A 24,748-nucleotide genomic window follows, 5' to 3' on the forward strand; every position below is an offset into this window, starting at 1 on the left:
GACAACTTCATAAAACTCACCATGCCCCTTATTAAATACCTTGGAATGTCTACTTTCCAAAAAGGGGTCATTTGGGGGGTATTTGTACTTTCCTGACTTTTTAGTGTCTCAAGAAATGAGATAGGCCTTCAGTACACCAGGTGTGGTCAAGTGTGATACATTTTCAATGAATAGCACCATAGCTTGTGGACTCTATAACTTTCACAAAGACCAAATAATATACACTTATTTGGGTTATTTTTACCAAAGATAAGTAGCAGTATAAATTTGGCCAAAATTTGTGAAGAAAAATTACTCATTTGCTAAATTTTATGACAGAAACAAAGAAAAATGCGGTTTTTCACAATATTTTCAGTCTTTTTTTATTTATAGCACAAAAAATAAAAAACCCAGTAGTGATTAAATACCATCAAAAGAAAGCTCTATTTGTGTGAAAAAAAGGACACACATTTTTTATGGGTACAGTGTTGCATGACTGAGTAATTGTTATTCAAAGTGTGAGAGCGCTGAAAGCTGAAAATCAGTCTGGGCAGGAAGGGGGTGAAAGTGCACTGTAGGCAAGTGGTTAAAATACAAAAAACTCAAAAACGGTAAACTCTATTGGCTGTAATGTCACTGCACATATTACCTGAATATATTACCAACATTAAATATTAAGAAAAAAATATAAGCCTTTTTCTTCATTTTTCTCTTTCAGCAGCTTAGTAGATGCCCCTTACTTATGCTTATGCGGTAGTGCAATACATGTTTAAACTTTAATGTGCTATTTTTACTGGCTTTGAATGGAATTGTGTCGCCAATTTAGAAGTGGCCAGCAGAGTAGCGTTAATTTTTATGTAAATTTTTGATTTAGTTTTAGTCATAGTCTTTTGACTAAAATGTAATTTTAGTTTTAGTCGTATTTTAGTCATCTGAATTGTTTTCGTTTTAGTCATATTTTAGAAGACGAAAATATTTTAGTGTAGGAAATTAACACTGGACCCCAGTAATAAATTCATAAAGGCACAAACAGGAACTTTTTTGGCTAATAGAAATGACAGCAGGCATCCTGCGGTATTTGCTTTTAGATAGGACTTTTAGAGCTGAAGTTGTGTCACAGGATCCCATTAAGCCTAGGTTCACGCTTATGCAGCACATGAAACGCAGCGATCCCTGCGAGTTTCCAGCACAATCATACTGTGTTCGTGATCCCCTGTGGGTGTCAATACAAAGTTACAGACACCAAAAACGGATACTGTAGCAAACGTAGTGCCGTTTGCCTGCATCGGATCACCTGTACAAAACAACAAGTTGCTTTGCAGCTCCAAAAAAGGAGCTGCAAAGAAGGAGCTTCTTTGGTGTGATGCAGTGTAATTTGAGCCCATTGAAAATGAATAGGTCCAGTGACTGCTCTAACCGCAAGACGATTCTTGCTCGTCATATGCTGAACGCCGCCAAGCTATGTGTGCCTTGCCACTGGAGATCGTCATATGTCTCTTCTACTCGAGAATGGTTCCACAGACTGAACCGAATCGAGGAACTGGAGGAACTTATTAGCATCTCCCGTGACCAAATCCACAATTTCTTATCCCAATGGTTCGATTGGACCCGTTTCAAAGATACAGATGCCTACAAAAATGTTTTGGGGCTTTAGTGCCTTCTCTGGAATGTTCTGGACCCCCTGGGGTGCACTGAGACTCCTTTCTCCCGCATCCCCCCTTGTAACTGCTCCTATCTCATGCCGGGCATACTCAGTCATTCCTCACCCTCCTCACCCCCCCCCCCCCCTGTGTTTTTTTTTCTCCCCTTCCCTTCTTATACTCCTTCTCCTCCTGCCCTCTCTTCTTAGGCTCTCTCTCCTTCTATGTCTGTTGTTCCCCTCTCTCTACCGGCTATACAGTCCATTATCTGTTGTGTAGTGGGGATCCCCCTTCTCCTTTGGTCGCATGTAGCAACTAATCTCCATGCAACCTGGCTAAATATCCCCAATGCCTACTAGTGCCGCTGTGGCACATGAGACTACCTCTGTTTAATTTATTTTGGCTTAGGTTCTTGACTCATGCTTTCACCCACATAGTAACTGTTACTCGATCGGTGATATATGTTACTTGCATTGATTGGATCCCCTCGAACCCGACCTAGAGTATAGCCAAGTCTGTTGTTATTAAATGTGATGTTCTCCTTTGTGCACATTTACCTGTTTTTTGTACAGCTATTTGTAAGCATATTCTTTGTTTTTTCTCAATAAAATGTTTATGGAAAAAGAAAAAAATGAATAGGCTCAAACCGCACCACACTGAGTTACATATAAATTGCATACTAATGCATTACGGTTCTTATGCGATTCACATGCAGGTTATAGTGTGAACCGGGGCTAAACCATACTTATCTTCTGTACATTTTAAAATGATTCTAAAGGTTGTGATATTTATTATTTAAAAAAGTAACAAGAATGTTATACTTACCCGCTCTGTGCAATGTTTTTTTTTTACAGAGCAGCCTCTTCTTTTTGGGTCCCCCGCCGCCTCCTGCTGAGTGCTCCAATAGAAAGTGGCTTGTCAAGGGGGTATTCGAGCAGGCTCACTCCTCAGCTGCAGTCATGTGCATGGACATTGTCCATACACACACATAGTGTGGCTCAGCCCTGCCACCTGGTCTCTTCTCATTGGCTCACTGGCTATGACTGACAGCAGCAGGGGCTGTGTGAGCCAATGAGGAGAGAGAGATCCGAGAAAGCTGCTGCTCTCATGCCCATCACTGGATGCAGATGGTGCTCAGGTAAGCATAAGGGGAGAGCTGCACCCAGAAGGTTTTTTACCTTAACCACACAAACTTTCCCCTTGCAGATTGGGCAGAATAGCTGGAGAGCTCAGCTTGCCTATTTTAGATAATTGGATGTTAGTTCTGCCAAAAAAGGGAGAAAGCTACAACAGCAGCCATAGCGGCCCACCCGGAAAGCCTTCATGTTAACATTACCTCTCTGCTACAGACTTGTTACACAAAGTGAGCATGAAACAGAGACCATTACTCAGTTTGCAGTGGCCATGCAGTAGTTACATAACTGATTGAATATTAAAGATGAACCCAGGTGTGCTGCCATACTTATCCCAGATCATGTTATGTGTGATCAATTAATTTCCATAGTCTGATCAGGTCCCCTAAAGCGGGCCCTGAGGGACAGAGTGAGGACTGAAAAGATGGTGAAATTTACTGTTATTCTACAAGAGGCTATAGAATATAGGCAGGAAGAGGTAGAATCCTGGTGGCAATCACTTGGGGGGGTCATGTTGCAAATTGAAAATTGAGAAGGGAGCCGCTTCCTCCCCTTTGTTGACCACACCTCTCCCAGGTCAACCCTGGAGAATGCTATAAAAGAGTCCTTAGCCTCCATCAAAAGAGAAATGACTGCAGTCAAGCGAAAACTCATCCAGACCTCCCCAAGGGCAACTCCCTTTATGTTAACATTACCTCTTTGCAAGAGATTCATTACTTCTCTGCACCCACCCCAGTTGTAGTGCCATACTTAACCCAAATCATGTTATATGTGATTAATTATTTTAATTAATCCTATCGGGTCCTCCGAAGCGGGCCCTGAGGGAGCGAGTGAGGACTGAAAAGATGGTGAAATATACCGTTATTTTCACAAGAGACTATAGAACAGCCTTTCTCAACCTTTTCAACACAGAGGAACCCTTGAAAAAACCTTCTGGTCTCAGGGAACCCCTGCTATGGTGTCACTGGGAACTCATCTGAGAGGTAGTATTTTCTTGTTGCTAGTAACCACTGGAGGAACCCTAGGGTCCAGTGGAACCCTGGTTGAGAAATCCTGCTATAGAATATGGGCAGGAAGAAGTAGAAATCTGATGGCAATCACTTGGGGGGTCATGTTGCCATTGGAAATTTAGAAAGGAGCCGCTCCCTTCCCATTTGTTGACCACACTGCTCCCAGGTCAGCCCTGGAGAATGCTTTGAAAGAGTCCTTAGCCTCCATCAAATAAGAAGTGACTGCAGTCAAGCGAGAACTCATGCAGACCTCCCAAAAGACAACCCCCTTTGGAGGGACCATGACCTTGATTGGAAATGTTGGCATTGTGAGCACCTGGGCATATTGCCAGGAATTGTGGCTTCACCCACACCTACTTTTAAACTAAAAGTCCCTTCAGGCAGAAGGGCAACCTGTGGGGAACACATCATCTAACCCCTGACCTAACGTTATGATAATCTCACCTTTCCAGTGGTAACAGTTGCCTTGAATGACCAGTCAGCAAGCTACTTAAAAGACAACACCTTTGCTCTGCCATGCCTTATGGCTGAAGGATGCCAATTATTTGCCTATCCTGGAGGAAGGGTCACCTGGAGGAAAAAAAACATGATGGAAACGCCCTCTCTGTTTCTTAGCCTTACTGCAGGTACAAACAACAAATCAAACACACATATTTAGTATCGCCTAGATTGTCAGGAGAATCTATTTTGTGGGTTTTTTTGGTGGTAGGTCATGGAAATGGCATAAAAATAGAAAACTAAAATAAAAAAATAAAAATGTTTCTTTATTCTTTTGGGCCAGTTTTCTTTTCATAATAAAAAAAAAATGGAAAAATGTATTAACATGTTCTATCAAGTGAAAGCCCAATCTGTCCTGAAAAAAACGAAGTAATAATCCACCTAGATACATTAAGTAATTGCGATGATATGCACAGTTTTACTAACACATGTTAAACTTGCAAAATTGGGCTTGGGCATTAAAGTGATACTAAAGTCTTGTTTTTTTTTTTTTTAGGTAAAAATAACAAACATGTCATACCTACCTGTTCTGTGTAATGGTTTTGCACAGAGCAGCCCAGATCCTCCTTTTCTCGGGTCCACTTCAGCTCTCCTGACTCCTCCCTCCTGTTGAGCTATGGGGGCACCCGAGCTGAGTCACAGCTCCTTGTGTCCATTCAGACACAAAGCTGTGGCCCGCCCCTGCCCCCTTTCTCTCCTCATTGGCTGAGTGACTTTGATTGGCAGCATTGGGAGCCATAGGCGCCGCGCTGCTGTCTCAGCCAATGAGGAGGGGAGTCCCGGGGTAGTTCAGGCAAGTATTAGGGGGGCTGAGAAGGGTCTGCTGCACGCAGAGGGAATTTTAATCTTAATGCATAGAATGCATTAGGATAAAAAAAAACCTTATGCCTTTACAACCACTTTAAGGTTTTTTTCATCCTGGTGATGAAGAAGTTACACAAAGAAAACACATCCGTATCACACGCTTATCAACAAACGTATAACTCAGAAGAGATGGCAGTGTACACATATCAAATTCACATAATAGGATCCAGTATAGTCATACGCATGCCCTGGGCAAAACAAATGACTCGTCTTTAAATATGTAACGTGGATAGATATTTTCCTGTGTCTTTGTGTTTTTGAATTTTCTTGCTGGAAAAATAACAGTTAAACGCAACACGGGCAACACAAGACCCGAGAAAGCATTTAAAATAAAATAAAAAACAGAACAGGTCAGGGAAGTCAGTTCACAGCAATAAATTGAAGCAATTTCTATAAAAGCACAAAGAGGAACTTTTTTGGCTAATAGAAATGACAGCAGGCATCCTGCGGTATTTGCTTTTAGACAGGACTTTTAGAGCTAAAGTTGTATCACAGGATCCCATTAAGCCTAGGTTCACGTGGCAAATTCAATGATCCCTGCGAGTTTCCAGCACCGCGTTGCAATCGTACTAGGTTTCTGATCCCCTGCGAGTGTCAAAACAAAGTTAAAGACACCATAAACGGATACTGTAACAAATACAGTGCGGTTTGCCTGTATCAGATTGCCTGTACAAAATTACCATTTGCCTTGCAGCTCCAAAAAAGGAGCTGTAAAGAAGAAACAATTTTGGTGCTTCTTTGGTGCAAGGCTGTGGGATTTGAGCCCATTAACCACTTCTGGATCTGAAGGTTTTACCCCCTTAACCAGTTTACGACCGCCCGCCGCAGATGTACTACGGCAGGCAGCTGCTCCCAGGCAAATCACCGTACATGTAGGATGCTCGCTCTCGGGGGGCTAGGGGGCGAGTGCACGCCTCCGGCGGCACGCTCCCACCCCCGTTTGTCAGCGGGGAAGCCAATGCAGCGGGCAGACGGCTCCGATTGCTACCTGCCACCCGCAATCGCTCCCCGCTGAGAGAGAAGAACGGTCAGCTGTTGTAAACACAGCCGACCGTTCTTCTCCCTGGGATGATCATAGAGCGCCTGTGATCCTTCTATATAGGATCCCATGTCTCTATGGTCATTTCAGAAGCCTCCCCCCCCACAGTTAGAATCACTCCCCTAGGCTCACACTTAACGCCTTGATCACCCATAATGTGCACCCCTTCCCCGGCAGTGTCATTATTACAGTAACAGTGCATATTTTTAGCACTGATTACTGTAGTAATGTCACTGGTTCCCCCAAAAGTGTAAAAAGTGTCAGTTAGGGGTCCGATCTGTCTGCCGCAAAGTCGCAGCCCTGCAAAAAAAATTGCAGATTTCCGCCATTACTAGTAAAAAAAAAAAAAAACAATAAAATGACATAAATCTTTCCCGTAGATAGTAGATGCGATAACTTTTGCGCAAACCAATCAAAATACGCTTATTGTGATTTTTTTTATCAAAAATATGTAGCAGAAAACAAATTGGCCTAAAATGTTAAAAACTTTTGATTTTTAATTTTTTTTTTTTGAGAAAGTTATATAGCAAAATGTGCAAAATATTGTTTTTTTTTTCCAAAATTGTCGCTATTTTTTTTTGTTTATAGCGCAAAAATGAAAAATCGCACAGGTGATCAAATACCGCCAAAAGAAAGCTCTATTTGTGGGAAAAAAGGACGTAAATTTTATTTGGGTACAGAGTCGCACGACCGCGCAATTGTCTGTTCAATTAACACAGTACCGAATTGCAAAATAGGGCCTTCCGGGGCTGAAGTGGTTAATGACCAGGCCATTTTTTGCAATGCGGTACTGCGTTACCCAAATCAAATTGATTTCCCTTTTCACCACAAATAAAGCTTTCTTTTGGTGTTATTTGATCACCTGTGCGGTTTTTATTTTTTACACTAGAAACAAAAAAAGACTGACAATTTTGAAAAAGAACAATATTTTTTACTTTCTGCTATAAAACACAGCCAATAAAAAAATTCAAAAAATACAATGTTTTTATTAATTTAGGCCAGTATGTATTCTGCTACATATTTTTGGTAAAAAAAAATGCCAATATATTCCTCAGCGATTCGGGCCCCTCCCTCCAGAGTGCACTACAACTTTTGAATACCTACTTCAAGGTCACCGGTCTCAGAGTCAATTGGACTAAGTCCCTACTATTTCCGGTTGACTCCGGGGCCTGCAATTTGACCCCTCCGAATCTACCACTCCAATGGGTAGAAAACTTCAAATATTTGGAGGTTCAAATTTCCCATAATACCTCAGATTAACTCCTCTTTTAACCTCAACCCAGTATTACAGGAAACCAAACAGAGGCTAAAGGCATGGGAGATTCTGCTGTTGTAGCTTTTGGGTCATATAAACCTAATCAAAATAAAAATTCTCCCCAAATTCATATATCTTTTCTGCCACTCACCCTCTTGGATCTCGAAATCCTTTTTTAATGGACTTAATCAGATTTTTTCCTCCGTTATTTGGGGTCCCAGTTCTCAACGTTTCAAAATGTCCACCTTGACTCGCCTAACAAACCCAGGGAGCTTGGCTTTCCCAGATTGCCATAAATATTTCTGGCCACCCAGCTGGTGACGACGGCTTGGTGGTTCACCCCTGACTGCTCTAATACCTCCACCAAGTTGGAGGGTGCAGTTGTCTCTTCCCTCAATGCAGTTTATTCTCTATAGAGGTCCCAAAGCTCCGTACCCATTTACCCGCTTGATGCTCACTTCTATCTGAGCTTGAAAAGCTGGCCTTTGCTGTGAACGCTTTCTGGAGAGGGCAATTTTGCCTTCTACACCACTTTGGCTCAACCTGTCCATGCCTCATTTCTATGGGTTACCCGATCCATGTGCCTGGGTCAAATTTACTGTAAAGAGCATCTCTTAAATTACTAATGGCACTACCCTAAAGCCCTGATCACAACTAGTGTCCTGGTCACAACTAGCATCAGATTTTGACCTTCCTTATTTGTTTCGTTATCTTCAGCTCTCCCATGCCTTTTCCACCCAATTTCCACATGCCTCCCTAGTTTTGGCTCAACCAGCCCTTGAGCGAGTGCAGTTAGATTGTACAGAGAAACCCACATCTCACCTGTATACTCACTGACTTACGGGTATCTCTTCCCACCCTGTCTGGCCTTAGAGCTAAATGGCAGCATGATATCCAGCACCTGGACGATGACGATTGGGACGACATTTGGGACCTCCCATTCTGTACTATGCAGTTCAAGATCGCCAACAAGGCCTATTACACGCCTTCTAGGCTTCATCTAATGAATTCCTCTCATCCTTCAGAATGCTGGAGATGCGGCCATGCCCTTGGCGATTTTTTTCACATTTTCTTGTCCTGTCCGGGTATTGCAGGCTTTTGGTCAGAAGTATTGGCTGTTATCAACAGGGTGTCAGTAACTAAAATACCCTCCTCAATAGAAATCTGTATCTTGGGTCTGGTTGAAAACCTGGTTCCCACTGTGGCAGAAAGAACTTTAGTTGGCTTTCTTCTTTTCTATGCTAGGAAAGCTATCGCACTTCACAGGAAGTAAATAGTAAATAACAGCCTCCCACTATATACAGACACTTATGTGAACAGAGGTTGCCCTGCAAAATACCACAAGGTATGGTCTAAGTGGCTAGCTGATCCTACCACAGCTACACCATAATGGGTAACATAGGGAAACATTGTTCTTGATTTTCCTTTACCCTACTGGGCGACATCAATTTTGAAGTGTTTGATCTTGGTTTGTACTGCTGCTACTTGATTTAATGCCATCCTATTTACTGTAAGGTTCTGTTTAGCCACATCATATATATTCATATGCTATTCATGCAAGAAACAATTGTTTATGTGTCAACCCTTCTTTACCACCCCTATGTGGGTAGCACATGTTTCTCACTTTTTTGGGGGGATTTTGTTAAATTTTTTTGATTTTTTCTGTAAAGCATAAATATATTTTCGAAAAAAAAAAAATCCCAATAAGTGTATATTGATTGGTTTGCGCAAAAGTTATACGTATATATATATTTTTTTGCTAGTAATGGAGGAGATCAGCGGTTTTTAGCAGGACTGCGACATTGCGGTGGACAAATCAGACATCTCACTGTCACTTTTTGGGGACCAGTGATATTATTACAGTGATCAGTGCTAATAAAAATGCACTGTCAATGCACTAATGACACTGGCAGGGAAGGGGTTCACATCAAGTGTGATCAAATGGTTAAGTGTGTCCCTAGGGGGTGCTTGCTAACTGTGGGGGAGGGGCTCTGATTGGAGGAAGACATATATCTGTGTTCCTGCTTAGCAGGAACACAAGATCTCTTTCTTCCTCCCTGTCAGAACGGCGATCTGTTATGTTTACATGGCCAGATCGCCATTCTGCCTCTCCCAGGGATAATCGCGGGTGGCCAGCAGACATCAGGTCTGCCAGACCCGTTGATTGACATCCCCGCTAGCCAATCACTGGCGGCGCAATCTCATCATCTAGCGGCTGTTTTGCGACATAGCGCCACTTTGCTGCCGTAAATATACGCCGGCTGGTCGGCAAGTGACTCAAAATGAATGGACTCAAATCACACCACATTGAATTGCACACTAATGTGTTGCGGTTCTTATGGGATTCACATGCGAGTTATAGTGTGAACCGGGGCTAAATCATACTTATATCTTTTGTACATTTTAAAGTGATTCAAAAGGTTGTAAGATATATATATTTTTTTAATTAGCAAACTTACCCACTCTGTGCAATGGTTTTGCACAGATCAGCCTCGATCCACTTCTTTTTGGGGCCCCCTGCCGGTGGTCCTGGCTCCTCCCCCCTGATGAGTGCTCACAATAGCAAGCCACTTGCTATAGGGACATTCCAGCAGGCTCGCTCCCGAGCTGCAATCATGTGTATGGACATTGTCTAAAAAAATACATGCCCCCCCCCCCCCAACTCCTCTACACATACACTATACTACCAAAAGTATTGGGACGCCTGCCTTTACATGCACATGAATTTTAATGGCATCCCAGTCTCAGTCCGAAGGGTTCAATATTGAGTTGGTCCACCCTTTGTAGTTATAGCAGCTTCAACTCTTCTGGGAAGGCTGTCCACAAAGTTTAGGGGTGTGTCTATGGGAATGTTTGATGCCATTAAAGTTCATGTGCGCGTAAACGCAGGTACATACACACATATACTTTTTTTCCAAGGGTCTTTATGGCCAGTCTGATTACATCACAGGTCCTTCCTCATGTCCTCTGATGAAGGAGGTGTGTGGCCTTTACTGTAAGGCTCCGACCACAGCATCACCTATTCCAGTAAATTGGCAGCACTTCTGGGTAGACGCAATGGCGTCATAAGGCTACGCTCTTAAGCGTTTCATCAAAGGGTATAAACAGAGTCTAGTTTCCACTGATTCTTAAATAGCCACCATTCTGTTTACTTCCTTTATCTAGGCAGCGGGCGCCATATTGGCTGTGATCCCAGCCTTAAAGGGACATTATGCCTATATATGCTACAAGCTTTTAAAGTGGTGCACTGCTTTAAAGTGGTAAGCGCACATTGTGAAAGGTGGAAGGATTAATGAAGACGCTTGAATACAGTCTGGGAGTTAAAGGACGTATTAATGCATACACAAGAGTAACTTTTTTAATGGTCTTTTATATGGAAAATAATGAGCACTAATTTAAACTCACAAAAGGAGTGTGCACAAAATTATGTGTTTATAGTATGAAATATGTGCATGAGAAGCTGAATATTTTAGTTTATGGATAAGTTATAAGATAAGCTAAGTTACACATGCGTAGAGTTCATTAGAAATATACAGGATTTTATTTTAGCCAACGGTTTGTGGAGCACTTGCTAAAATGCACACAAACATTACACGCAGTATTTACAGGAACATGTACAAATGCAGGAAGTCTACTGTGCATAGAATCAGGAAGTGATGTGTGTTCTGAGGATCACTAGACACAAAATTCCAACAGCACATCCCCCTAATCCCTGGGAACACCAAGACGTCTCCCACACTTACCTTGTGATCTTACCACGTTAACTTGCCAACAATCCTGAGCACCACTAACACTTGCAAGTGCGTCCAAACATCCTTCCACACGCATGAGGATTCATTTCCAGGCCAGGAGCCGGCCCAGGCAATCAGTTGTGTGCCATTGCAAAAATGTGTTCAATATGCTTATTTCGCTAAGTAATTATTTTTAAAAATGGTGCTTAAGGGGACTGGTGATTAGAGAAAATGAATACTTCATTTGACATGTTCAATAGTTTACCTAGACCCGAGCAAAAATCATTGGAACCTGAAAATCAGCATTGGAGCTTTTAAAAGCTTGCTCTTCAGGTAGTGGAATTACATCAGGCAGGAGTTCTGTTTCTTGGTTTATTCTGGGATATTTGGTGTTTATTGGTGTGTGAGTGTAGAATAGTGGTGTACTCTCTGAATTTTGGTAATGACATTTTGATTTGGATTAATGATGTTGGTGCACATACAGTATTACATATTTGTGGTGGAAATTTGGAGATACTAAACAACACACAAAATTGTTACTCATTTTAATTTTGCATCAGCGATGGTATTGTGTGTGGTTTGTGAAGACAGCAGTGGGAGATTTGGTTAGGATTTCTGTGAGATGGAGAGCAACAACTGCATTATCTACCATTTACTTATCAGATGTTAAACAGCTAAGTCTCTGAGCATGCTCAGTGTTTATAGAGAGATGGCTCGAATGGCAAAGTGGCTGAGCATTCTCAGTGTAACAAAAGATATTTCAGAAATGGTGAAAAAAGTCATGAAAAAAAAAAGTCCCAGGCCATACACAATGCACATGGCAGTATATGAACAAATATATATACTGCAGAGAATGCATATAAAATATCTATCTATCTATCTATCTATCTATCTATCTATCTATCTATCTATCTATCTATCTATCTATCTATCTATCTATCTATCTATCTATCTATCTATCTATCTATCTATCTATCTATCTATCTATCTATCTATCTATCTATCTATCTATCTATCTATCTATCTATCTATCTATCTATCTATCTATCTATCTATCTATCTATCTATCACAAATCTATATCTATATATACACTGCTCCAAAAATTAAAGGAACACTTTGAAAACACATCATATTTCAATAGGGAAAAATATCATGCTGGATATCTATACTGATATGGACATGGGTAATGTGTTGGGAACTATACTGATATGGACTGGGTAATGTGTTTGGAATTAAAGGATGCCACATCTTTGATGGAAATTAAAATTATCAATCTACAGAAGGCTGAATTCAAAGACACCCCGAAAATCAGTTAAAAAATGATGCGGCAGGCTAGTCCATTTTGCTGAAATTTTAATGCAGGAACTCAAAATGTTACTCAGTAGTTTGTATGGCACCCACGTACTTGTATGCATGCCTGACAATTTTGGGGCTTGCTTTTAATGAGATGACGGATGGTGTCCTGGGGTATTTCATCCCAGATCTGGACCAGGGCATCATTGAGCTTCTGAACAGACTGAGGTGCAACCTAGCGGTGTCAGATGGCGGTGTCAGATGGACCGAAACATAATGTACCTGAGGTGTTCTATTGGATTTAGGTCAGGCAAGCATGGGGGTTATTCAATGGTATCATTTACTTCATCCTCCAGGAACTGGCTGCATACTCTCATCACATGAGGCCGGGCATTGTCGCGCTCCAGGAGGAACCCAGGACCCACTGCACAACGTAGGGTCTGACAATGGTTCCAAGGATTTCATCCCGATACCTACAGGCAGTCAGGGTGCCATTGTCTAGCCTGTAGAGGTCTGTGCGTCCCTCCATAAATATGCCTCTCCAGACCATGAGTGACCCACCACCAAACCGTTCATGCTGAACAATGTTAAAGGCAGCATAATGTTCTCCATAGCTTCTCCAGACCCTTTCACGTCTGTCACATGTGCTCAGGGTGAACTTGCAATAATCAGTGAAAAGCACAGGGCACCAGTGGCGGATCTGACAATTCTGGTGTTCAATGGAAAATGCCAATTGAGCTCCACAGTGCCGGGCACTGAGCACAGGACCCACTAGAGGATGTTGGGCCCTCATGACATCTGTTTCTGATTGTTTGGTCAGAGACATTCACACCAGTGGCCTGCTGGAGGTCATTTTGTAGGGCTCTGGCTGTGCTCATCCTGTTCCTCCTTGCAGAAAGGAGCAGATACCAGTCCTGCTGGGTTAAGGACCTTCCACAGCTCTGTCCAGCTCTCCTAGAGTAACTGCCTGTCTCCTGAAATCTACTCCATGCTCTTGAGACTGTGCTGGGAGACACGGCAAACCTATTGGCCATGGCATGTATTGATGTGCCATCCTGGAGGAGTTGGACTGCCTGTGCAACCTCTAGGGTCCAGGTATCGCCTCATGCTACCAGTAGTGACACTGACCCTAGCCAAATGCAAAACTATTGAAAAACAGTCAGAAAGATTAGTAGGGAAAAAAATGTCAGTGGCCTCCACCTGTGGAACCATTCCTGTTTTTGAGGTTGTCTCGTTGTTGCCCATCTAGTGCACCTGTTGTTAATTTCATTAACACCAAAGCATCTGAAACTGATTAAAAAACCCCTCTGTTACTTAACTGACCAGATCAATATGCCAGGAGTTTAATTGACTTGATGCTATACTCTGACTAAAAATTGTTCCTTTAATTTTTGTTAGCAGTGTCTATCTATCTATCTATCTATCTATCTATCTATCTATCTATCTATCTATCTATCTATCTATCTATCTATCTATCTATCTATCTATCTATCGCTTTTTTGATCCCCCTCCCTTGGGAGACTGGGCCACAGGGCAGTATTCCAACACACACCTCCAAGACAACCACTGCCTAGCTGAGGGTAAAGGTGATGGACTGGCCAAGCGTGTCTCCAGACCTAAACCCTATTGAGCATCTGTGGGGCATCCTCAAATGGAAGGTGGAGGAGTGCAAGGTCTCTAACATCCACCAGCTCCGTGGTGTCGTTATGGAGGAGTGGAAGAGGACTCCAGTGGCAACCCGTGAAGCTCTGGTGAACTCCATGCCCAAGAGGGTTAAGGCAGCGCTGGAAAATAATGGTGGCCACACAAAATATTGACACTTTGGGCCCAGTTTGGAAATTTGAATTTAGGGATGTACTCACTTTTGTTGCCAGCAGTTTAGACATGAATGGCTGTGTGTTGAGTTATTTTGAGGGGACAGCAAATTTACACTGTTATACAAGCTGTACACTCACTACTTTACATTGTAGCAAAGTGTAATTCCTTTAGTGTTGTCACATTAAAAGGTATAATAAAATATTTACAAAAATGTGAGGGGTGTACTCACTTTTGTGAGATACCGTATATATATATATATATATATATATATATATATATATATATATATATAGATAGATAGATAGAAAAAAATAATTTTCTGGCCCTACCTCACGTCAGCACACCGTGGGTAAACACCTCCTCTGGATCCAGGATCACCTCTTCTCAGCTAAATAAAAGACAGCCCCCTCCCCCACTGAAGTGTTCTTTTTTTTTTTTGGTCATGCTCCAGGCCACCTGTGGATTTCAGTTGGTAAGTATTTTGGTTGCTGCAATTATACCCCCCCCCCCCAACTGAACCTATCCCTCCATGTTTAGCCTCTCATGGAGTTGGAAGACCCAGAATGTTGGATGGTAAACCCTCCTGAAACTGGGTGCCCTTTTTGCTGGGCTGTGGGCAATGTTGCTTAAACAACACAAATATTCCACAGGTGTGGTATTAGTAAGCTCTGCAATGTCACCATTGGGGTTTTTCTTGTCTTGTATAGGCAGTGTGCCGCACTGCTCTCCTGGCTTTGTGTTCGGTCTGAGAGCAGCGGTGGATGATGTCACAGGGGGCGGGGAGATGTGGCGGCGCGGGGTAGTGACCGCCAGTCACCAAGCAGCAGCCTAAACAGTCTTAGAGCCAGCAGAAGAACTGATTTTTCTCCTCTTTCTCTGCAGTCCTGCTAGTTTTCTCTTATGAGGTAACGACTTGTTGCTGTTTGCTTCCCTGCTGTGCTGTGTTGTGCTGTGCTGTGTTCCCATGGGTTAGACAGTCTGACTGATTTTTGTCTCAGATTCTGTGTCCCCTGTCTGCCTATGGAAGGGTTGCCTGGCCTCACCTGCTGCTGCTTCTGAAGTAAGTAGATAAAAGCAGATGGGTCTAAAAGCAACAGGGTACCTGTTTTTTTCTTGGTAAGAGAATTATGATTTTTTTCCATATTTTTTTTTCCCATGAGCTCACCACACCTGTCATTGGCAAAGAAGACTAGCACAGGTAGGAGGGGGCAGTGTGGGACATATTTTTAAAAGAGTGTTCAAGGAATGCATAGCATGGTGTTTTGCATTAATTTAGGAGCAGAAGCCCTAACGCAAACACTCCAGAAAACATAAGACCCGCCACTGGTCATCTCCCATCCAGGACAATCTGCATTCCCCAGATTCCCACACAGGGCAGATTTCATGCTCCTCAAGCACCTCAAGTGGCAAGGGCTCACATGTGTTTAAATCAGCGCAATAGAAAATGCCTTGCCCAGCCCTGGATGCATGTTGGACCAGCATGCAGTCTGGAGTGACGGGAAATTAATTTTTATGGATTGCCTCAAATGACAATGGCTAAGGAAGCGGATGCACAAATTTCAAAGCCTAGAGGCTGTAGCTGAAAGTATGCAGAAAATATCCATGCCACAGGCAAGACGCAGGCCCAACATTATGAAACGCACGCAGATATTTCCAAATGTGAAAATGGAAGGGCCTTCTTTTCCCATAATGACAGAGTTAAAAGTTCATAGATGAAGAATGGAAGAGATCTGAAAGGAAAACCAAATTACAGTAAAGGTCTCCAAGCTTTATCCAATGAAGCTGGCTGATCATGTTTAAGCAACGCGTTTCCAGGAGTGGGTGGGGCCTGCCAGTGTCTGGTGCGCAAGTGTTTTTGCCTTTCAATAACTTTAGGGATCCTATGTTTTGAAAAGTGGACTAGGTTCACACCAGATGCAGCCCAATGTCTTTTTATTTTAAATGAAAGATGCATGAACAGTGTTTACTATGGATTTCAATGGCCTACGGCACACCAGGGCAATCAACTAAAGGAGAACATGTTGCATTTTTTTCTGTATGGAACGCATCTGTAACATAGAAAAACGTGTTAAAAAAGCACCTGAACACTTCAAAATGTGCATGCAGAAAGGCCCCTTCTACTCTAGTTGTAGTGAACTGGCCCACAAACTTGCAGAAAATCTATACTGTGGCAGGTTTTTTGCCTGTTGACTAGCAACAGTGTTAACTGTGATGTTTAAAGCGTTATGAAATAGCCTTTATTTCAAGTGGAACATGCAGTAGTGGACATGGTTCTAAAGGACTTGTACCTGGCTGGCTGCTGACTTTTGGTCGAGGCTTCAATAGATCTAGTTTTAGGGCTGGCACATTAGGTCACACTGATGAGAGCTGTGTGGTTGTGCCATTGGAGGGCAGATGAAGCTCCAATACAAGCCCCTTGAAACATACTCCATAATAGGAGGTCGTTGTCTGGCAAAAAGCTGGATGAAGCGAATGACTGACAGAAGAAATGTCGAGATTGTGGTCACAGTCCAACAAGAGGAAGCAGCTGTCTTTTTTCTCAAGTTGGTCAATCTTCAGAAGGGTTCAGGAGGCCTAATCTTATAGACCAGGCTGAAACTCCTTTTTACATAAAATCAAATCCAGAGCAGGCTGCTAGACATCTGGAAAGTTTTTTGAAGGTGGGCCCAACCAATGTCTTCCAGTGGGAGCTAGGATAGCCTGCTTTTTTGGAGGGTTTGGGCGACAAACATCAAAGACATTTAGCTGGGAGTCCAATCACCAAATCCTTTCATTCATGATCAATAGATCTCAAGAAGAAAGAATTACTGCAAGATTATGTATAAGAATTCTACTGCAACGAGTCCATAGTGCTGCTGCCACCAAAAGAACAAAGCAAAAGGTTCAAGATGAAGTCCGTGCAAACAGTGATGGCGATAGTTTAGAGTCAATCAACCTGGCGTATATTTCCATGTACCAATCAGTGCGTAACATCAGAGACATCTGAGATTTGCAGTGACCAGCTGTCACTTCCAGTTCAGGTGTTTGCCATTTTTAGAATTGGCACAGCACCAAGAAACTTTTTGAACATTTTGTTGGCAGTAGTGGCAGTAATTCGTCTTTGGGGATGAGGCTCTACCACTACTTAGATGACGTTTTGATTGTCGCAGGTGTAGCCAGGAGCTGGCAAAGCATCCCAACCTTGTCCTAGAAATTATTTTCCAAGTTCAGTTAACTAGTGAACAAACAGGAAAAGCACGTAGCAGGGTGCTGGTAAAACAGCTCCAAATGGCTGGGGAAGTGGTTGATGGGATTTATGTTCCTCCACGGATTCTTAGATTTTTCAATCTAAGCCGGTAAAATCAGCAAAGACGTTATGGTAAAGAGTGCTAGCTCTTTACCCTTTATTAGTAAAGTCTGATCCAGGGCTTTTTTTACTGGGAATCTGATAGTGCTCTGGGTGGGACAGATTCCCAATTCCGTGGACCACAGTTTGTTGGTCTCTGGCTAGGCCTTGATTAAGGCAGCTGGACCTGGATCTCAGAGAGAGTGTGGATGTCTCCATTAGAGGAAGCAAATGGGAGCATGGCTGCTTGTCCCTGAAAAACTTGGATATTATCGTTTGTTCTGTAAAGGACACTTACCTTTGAACAAGGACTTTAAAGGACTACAAAAACAGTATGGGCTCTTTCACACGGGCGTTCCTTTTTTTTTGCCCGATCAGGTCCTTTTTTTTTTTTTCTTGTAACGGACACGGATGACACTTGTGTCATCCGGTCCGTATGTCCGTTTTTCATCCCATCCGTTTGCGGATGAAAATCTGACATAGTGCATGTCTATATAAATACGGATGTCTGCGGATGACACCACTGACATCCGTTTTTGCTTCAGTTCCGTTTTTTGAAAGGAAGAAAAAATAGGGTTCTCCTCCGTTCAAAAAAACTGAACTGAACTGAACTGACAAAAAACGAATGTCAGAGGATGATCATCCGATGACATCCGTATTTACATAGAGATACATTATGTCCGTTTTTCATCCGCAAATGGATGGGATGAAAAACGGACATACGGAACGCCCGTGTGAAAGAGCCCTTAGGGCTCTTTCACGCGGTCCGCCTCCGCAGGCGGATCCGTGTTGCTCAGCGGGGATCGATCCGCGATCCCCGCTGAGCCGGGCGGATGACAGCTCCGTCTCCGCTTGCAGAGCGGAGAGGGAGGTGTCTCAGCACCCGCTGCCCTCTATGGGGGATCGGAGGAGAGCGGACCGCTTGTCCGCTCTCATCAGATCCACTCCGCTCCGATTACTGAACGGATGGAAAAATAGGGTTTCCATCCGTCCAGATTTCAGCACAGGATCGGATGCGGATGGCAGCGGGTGTCAGCGGAGGTGACCTCCGCTGACACCCGCTGCCCCATAGAGCTGCATGGGGGATCCGATCAGATCCGCCTAAAAAACTGACAGGCGGATCTGATCGGACCGCCCGTGTGAAAGAGCCCTAAGGCTCAGCTGAGCAGAAGTTTACTTTTGTTTGTTTTGGCCAGGAGCCAGTTTCTTTTGTTATGAACTTGAGTCTGGATTAAACCTGACATTTTGTAAAGAAACTGTGAGCGTGTCTCTTTCTTCCTGCTGGTGATCCTTCTAGTGATGCATCCTAGAATTATATTAGCTTTTCACACTGTTTGCTCATTTTGCAATCATCTGCAAAAGGTACCCCCAAATCTTTTTCCTCTGTAGACCTGGCCAACACTGCACCCCCAATGTTGTACTCTCTCAAGGGATTTTTTTCCCTAGGTGCATAATTTTACATTTATAAACATGGAACTGCAGTCTCTACTGCTTTGACTAATTTTCCAGCGATGTTAAATCATGTTCCATGTTACAGACACCTCCAGGGGTATCAACCCCATTACACACCTTTCTATCGTCAGCAAAAAGACATACCTTGCCCAACAAACCTTTAGTTATATCACTTACATAGAGATTAAATAGGGATTAAATAGAAGAGGACCTAGTACAGAGCCTTGTGGTACCCCACTAGTGACTGGTCTCTGGTCCGAGTGAACCTCATTTACAGCCACACTCTGGTATCTATCCTTTAGCCAACTACATATCCACTGAACCACACAAGGTTTAAGTCCTTGCTTCTACAACTTTTATATTAGATTATTATGTGGAACTGTATCAAATGCCTTGCTGAACTCAAGATATGCTATGTCTACAGCACCACTCTGGTCCAAAACATTGGAAATATAGTTAAAAATGTAAATCAGACTAGGTCTCAAATGATCGGCCTTTGGGTCCAGCAAGTTAGCCGATACTCCTTGACAGGAAGGCTCGATGAACTGCACAGAGCTGTTTTCAAATAGTGCAACTAGTACGGGAAACTTCACCCCATACTGCTGCCCGGGGGGGGCGAGGGCAGCAGGCGGTGGCTGCAGCACTGGGCACATGATACATCTTCCAAAGGGGAACATATCCTTTAGCAAAGGAAAGAAGAAGAAATTATCACATAGAAGCAATTTATATTAACTTTGGACTTTTATTTGATTTGGGACTTGTATTTAAGTTTTTTTCACATTGCGTATAATTTAGAAGGATTTATTATTGGGATAGAATCCCAAAGGAGCTGCGCATACCTGTAACAACGCAGAGTGAAATCTCTTAATGGCTAGTCTCAAAGAATCGTCAGCCAGTTCTGAATTTCTGGAAAAAATAGGTTTTGAGAAATGTTCATGGTAGAGCTGGGGCAGATCAGGCATCATTTTGTAATATTAACCACTTCTGGACCGGAAGGATTTACCCCCTAATGACCAGGCCATTTTTTGTGATATGGCACTGCATTATTCTAACTGACAAGCGCGCGGTCATGCAACGCTGTACCCAAATAAAATTGATTTATTTATGCTATAAACAAAAAAAGAGCTGCAATTCTGAAAAAAAAACTATATTTTTTACTTTCTGCTATATAACATTCCCAATAAAAAAATTAAAAATCAAATTCTTTCATCATTTTAGGCCAATATGTATTCTGCTACATATTTCTGGTAACAAAAAATCCCAATAAGTATATATTGATTGGTTTGTTCAAAAGTTATCGCATCTACAAACTAGGGGAAAGATTTATGTAATTTCTTTTTTTTTTACTAGTAATAGCGGCAATCAGTGATTTTCAGCGGGACTGCGACATTGATGCGGACAGATCCGACACCTAACTGACATTTTTTACTCTTTTGGGGGGACCAGTGACATCACTACAATATTCAGTGCTAAAAATATGCACTGTTACTGTACTAATGACACTGGCAGGGAAGCCCCCACTAGCGGTCCCACAAAGTGACGTACAGGTACGTTGTTCCCGGGACAGAGCCAACCTGTCGCAGTAAGGCTGGTCGGCAAGCGGTTAAATCCCTGACAGCTATCCTCTAGTGTCTCCTGTCTTCTCCTCAGTGTAAGGTTAAGTCATTTTTCATTAGCATGTCAGACAATATTATGACTTTCCATACTTTGCAGAGGCTCAGGTGATTGCACCGTGCTCACCTTCCAAACAGAAGAAAATACTTTATATTTCGTTTTCTCACAGTTGTCACAAGGGAGCAAGGGACTGTTTGAAGCCTCAATCTTAAACTGACCAATGATTATGCATCAGATCGGTAAAAAAAAATATATGTATGCCTCGCTAAAAATTATATTGTATCAAAATGCTAAAAAAAAAAATGTATCTCTTAAACTAGAAACAGTTGAGAAAAACAGTGATGTGCAACCACAAATAAATTAATATATAGTTAGTCAAAAATGCAAGGAAATTTACAAACATAAAAACAAGTACATATACAAGTGAATAAACATCGTCAATAAAACTGGGGTTGATTTATTAGAACGGGAGAGTGCAAATCCTGGAGCAGCTCTGCATAGAAATCAATCAGATTCCATTTTTTTTTTTTTTTTGTCAAAGCTCAACTGAACAAGTTGAAGTTACATAGTTACATAGTTACATAGTAGGTGAGGTTGAATAAAGACAATAGTCCATCCAGTTCAACCTGTGTAGGTGTGTGTGGCTGTACTCATCTCACATACCCCTGAATGTTCTGATCCTTGAGATGTAAGTCTAAGAGTCTTTTGAAAGCCACCATACTACCCACAGAAACCACCTCTTGTGGTAGAGAATTCCACAATCTTGTAGCCCTAACAGTAAAGAACCCCCCACGTTGCCTGTGGTTAAAACGCTTCTCCTCTAATCGCATTGTATGCCCTCGAGTCCTCATGCAATCCCTTCGAATGAACAGCTTTTTTTCTAAGCTGGGATCCCCATTAAGATATTTATAAATTGCTATCATGTCCCCCCTCAGACGTCTCTTCTCCAGGGAGAATAAATCAAGCGATTGTAGACGCTCTTCATAGTCAAGGTCCTCCAATCCCCTAATTAGTTTAGTTGCCCTTCTCTGGACTCTCTCCAGCTCCAACACATCCCTCCTGAGGACTGGCGACCAGAACTGGACAGAATACTCCAGATGCGGTCGGACCAGAGTTTTATAAAGTGGAAGGATTATAGTCTTATCTCTGGAATACATCCCTTTCTTTATGCATGCTAATATTCTGCTGGCTTTGGCAGCTGCCGCTTGACATTGCATGCTGTTGCCTAATCTATCATCAACCAAGACTCCCAGATCCTTCTCCATTTTTGATTCCCCCAAGGGTTCCCCTCCTAACGTGTATTGTGTTTTTATGTTTTTAGTCCCCAAGTGCAAAACCTTACACTTCTCCACGTTAAACCTCATTTGCCATGTCGTTGCCCACTCTGTAATTTTGTCCAGGTCATTCTGTAGGATATCTGCTTCATGCTGTGCAGTTATTGCCCTGGCCAATTTTGTGTCATCTGCAAAAACTGATAACGCACTACTGATCCCGTCCTCAATGCTGTTTATGAATAAATTGAACAAGGTTGGTCCCAGGACTGAGCCCTGGGGCACCCCGCTTACAACCTCAGACCAGTCTGAGTATGCGCTGTTTATTACCACCCTTTGGACACGCCCTTTAAGCCAATTCCGTATCCAAGAGCAAACCCTGCTTTCGATACCTGCAGACCTTATTTTATAAATTAAGCGCTTGTGGGGAACTGTATCAAACGCCTTAGCGAAATCCAAGTACACCACATCCACTGGTCTGCCCCTATCCAGCTCACAGCTCACCTCCTCGTAGAATGCTAAGAGATTGGTTTGACAAGAACGCCCATTTGTAAACCCGTGCTGATTACTGCTGATGATGTTGTTGTCTTTAGCAAACTCTACGATATAGTCCCTTATCATCCCCTCCAGAAGTTTACATACTATTGATGTCAAACTGACAGGCCTATAATTTCCCGGGATATGCCTCTGGCCCTTTTTGAATATCGGAATCACGTTAGCTTTCTTCCAATCCCCTGGTACATCTCCTGTCCTAATACTGTCAGCAAAGATCAGGAACAGTGGTCTGGATATAACCTTACTGAGTTCCTTGAGTACTCTCGGATGTACGCCATCCGGGCCTGGTGATTTGTTTGTGTTAAGTTTATCCAGCCTTTCCCTGATTTCACCCTCTGTTAGCCATAGTGGCAAATCCTGTGTATTACTACTAACCATACAGTCATGGTCAGTGTACCCCTCCGTTTCCTGTGTAAAGACTGACGAGAAAAAAGCATTCAGCACGGTTGCTTTTTCAGTGTCCTCTGTAACCATCCCCCCATCATCGCTAATTATGTGTGCAATATGCTCTGCCCTAGTTTTTTTGCTGTTGATATATTTAAAGAATTTCTTTGGGTTTTTTTTACTATCCTCCGCTATTTGTCTCTCAAAGTTGATTTTAGCCATTTTGATTTCGTGTTTACTTTTCTTATTTGCCTCCTTGTATAGCTCGAAAGCCAATACAGTGCCCTCTGATTTATATTTCTTGAAGGCCATTTTTTTTTCCCTAATACGTTTTTTAACGTTACGGTTTAGCCAGCCAGGTTTGGCTTTGTCTCTTCTAAATTTATTTCCCATAGGAATGCACTGCAAGATGCCTTTGCCTAATATGTTCCTAAAGCATTCCCATTTTTCCTCTGTGGTCAGGGATCCCAGGGTTTGGTCTGGTTAGAAGCTGATTGTCTACCATGCACAGCTGCACCAGATTTCGCACTCTCCAGTTTTAGTAAGTAAACCCCAATGTGTCTGTGAGCTCAATACAACAGTGCAAAAGGTTGTGTGACACTCAAAATTGTCATTATGTCCATATGCATTTCTTCCAAAAGTGCTTATAAGAAGAAAACTGGTGTCAAGCAAAGAATATGTGGACACAGCACACCACCACTGTGGAAACAGAGGCTTCTTACCAGATCTCCATGACCCCCATACACTGAGTAGAAAAATGAGCCTATGATGGTATAGACATCCACAGAACATGAAAATAAATCCTCTAGCCATATAAAGATCTTCCAACTTCCACTCAAGTGTGCATGTATATATTTAAAAAAAAAAAAAAATGAACACAGGAAGCACTCCCAATAATATAAAACCATAGGTATGACTTTTTTAAAATGCAAAATTAAAAACTCACATTTTCCAGGTATTACAGCGCAGTTCAATATTACTAAATACTGGGATCCCAATCTTTACAGTCCAATTAGCTCGTCAGTGTGCAGAGTAGGGTGTGTGTGTCCAGCTCCATTCAATGCGTTTCATCATATGTGACATCATCAGAGGCATGATGTCCCCAGTGTTTACAGCACAGCATTTTTTTGAGGGTTCAAGACATACAAGTGTTTTCATTTGATCATAAAAAAGTGGGTTTTAGAGCAGCCCTTTTTTTCTACATTTCTGAAGTATAAGATATCAAGATACTGAGCAAGCTTCTTCCAACATTAACCTTTGTTGTTAACCTAAGTGCAGATAAAATGGACCCTAATAAATGGTTTACTTTATGTACAAAAAAATAAAAAAGATTACAACTGACAAATAAAATGGCAAACATCTAATGAACATAGTTGAAGATTATTATTATTATTTTTTTTTTTTTTTTTTTGCAGATGTTGCTAAAGGTTATCATACTGAAGTTTGGTACAGAGTGATAGACAGTTTGCTTGCTGACAACTGTAAAAATGCAACAGATTCAAGGCGCTCAACCATAAAATGGGCTGGCAGTTATATGTAGTAGTAATCCTGCATCCTATAGTAGTAACATGCATCCTATTGACCCAGTCCTGTGCTGCATGCAATCCACTGGAGGAATAGGGATCCAAAACAGAAATGCAAAGGCTATTCACACTGGTAAAGTCAAGGTATCCATGAGAAAAAAACGAATAAAACTTGCTTCCATACTGTAAAAACCACATTAATCGCAGTATATTTCAATGTGTTACTGCACGTTTAACGCAATATATTTTAGTGCATTACTGCACGTTTAACACAGTATATTTCAGTGCATTACTGCACCGTTAACGCAGTATATATCAGTGCATTAATGCACGTTTAATGCAGTATATTTCGATGCATTACTG

Source organism: Pelophylax lessonae, assembly GCF_965119305.1.
Source record: "Pelophylax lessonae genome assembly, chromosome: 12".
In the NCBI taxonomy this organism is placed as follows: Eukaryota; Metazoa; Chordata; class Amphibia; order Anura; family Ranidae; genus Pelophylax; species Pelophylax lessonae.